We start from the raw sequence: 1602 nt of genomic DNA, 5'->3' as shown, positions 1-1602 counted from the left end.
AAGGATGGGGAAGTCCGATGTGTACCTCAAGGGGATTTGATTTTGGGTGAGAGTAGCCAATGCTTTGAATTGTATGATGTTAATTACTATATAATACTGTATGTCACTGCTACTATGGTCGCTTTATGCCATATCAACGGTATCACAGTGAGCATCACCCAAATTAATGAAGAATGAATTTTGATGAAACCGAGCAAAGTGCAGCGATGACAGAAGCAGACAAGCGCAGCGGTGATGGAACCTGAACTGGCTTCAGCATGCGACAGTGCAACACCGCACACCATCTCTCCTGCCCTGAAGGACTGTTATGACAGATGGAGCCCGAAGTCATGGGCTAAATGAACTCAATGTCCATTTTAGAGGGATGGCCCATAGACTAAGGGAATGATATCTGTGTGTATATATCAAAAGACAGGAAAGGTGGTGGTGATTAATTGGGGTGTATTGGAAAGTGTGGGACCTGGGCATGACATAGAAGGTATAGAATAAGGGGTGGATCTTGTCCTGGTTTCGTCTGGGATAGAGTTAATTTTCTTCATAGTAGCTGGTACAGTGCTGTGTCTTGGATTTAGGATGAGAATAATGTTGATAACACACTGATGTTGTGTGTTGCTGAGCAGTGCTTACACCAAAGTCAAGGACTTTTCAGCTTCTCAGACTGCCCTGACAGTGAGGAGGATGGAGGTGCACAAGAAGCTGGGAGGGGGCACAGCCGAGACAGCTGACCCAGGCTGGCCAAAGGGACATTCCATATCATATGACATCATACTGAACAAACTGGGGAGGTTGGCCGGGGGGCGGGACCACTGCTTGGGAACTGGCTGGGCACAAACAGCTGTGTGGTGTTTGGCTGCCTGGTGGGTTAACCACGACAACGGGAATGCAGTTAGTACAGCTATAGCCATTTATTTCAGGATATTCTACTTCAGCATGCATTTGCCTTGTGGGGCTCTTTCTAAAGAGGTCTGAAAATGTACTGGCAACCAGTTCGTACCTCAAAGTCTAACTCAAAACCTAGGTTTTAGCTTACAAACTCCATGTCATTTGAAATCCTTGCTCCTTAAAGGCTGTCTTCTTCCTAAAAGCCCTCTGGACAGGGGGCACTCCTGGCAAGGGAATTTGTCTCTAGCTTCACTCTGCCTGCTGATCCGCCAGATCCACATTTGGGCACATGCAAGGGCCTGTTGTCTCTTTGCACTGAGCTGGCATCAAAATGTTGAGATTCTTTACTTGAAGGGATACACGCTGGCAGCTTTCTGCACTAATTGCACCAGTTTTGCAAACTAATTACCAAGTGTGCACTGGAAGAGTGTTTTTCGTAGTTTCTTTTATCGATTTAAAAAAACAAACAATGAAGTTCCTTTGTATCTGAACAACCTAATTTCATTAGTAATTTCATGACACTGACATTCTCAGGTGGTTTCAAGTGGGCATATAAAAAGCAAAATCCTCAGTCCTTCTTGGCAGCTATCTTCCAGGCGTGTAGGGACTCTTGAAGAGAGGCAGTTGCCTTTTAGTGTCGGATGGCCACCTGGCCAGCCAACTCCTTACCCATCTCGGCATTACCAGCAACAACCTTCCTCTTCACTGAATGCCTGCATA

This window comes from Aptenodytes forsteri, unplaced genomic scaffold (assembly GCF_000699145.1).
Source record: "Aptenodytes forsteri isolate BGI_AS27 unplaced genomic scaffold, ASM69914v1 Scaffold338, whole genome shotgun sequence".
In the NCBI taxonomy this organism is placed as follows: Eukaryota; Metazoa; Chordata; class Aves; order Sphenisciformes; family Spheniscidae; genus Aptenodytes; species Aptenodytes forsteri.
This window is presented reverse-complemented; position numbering follows the sequence as displayed.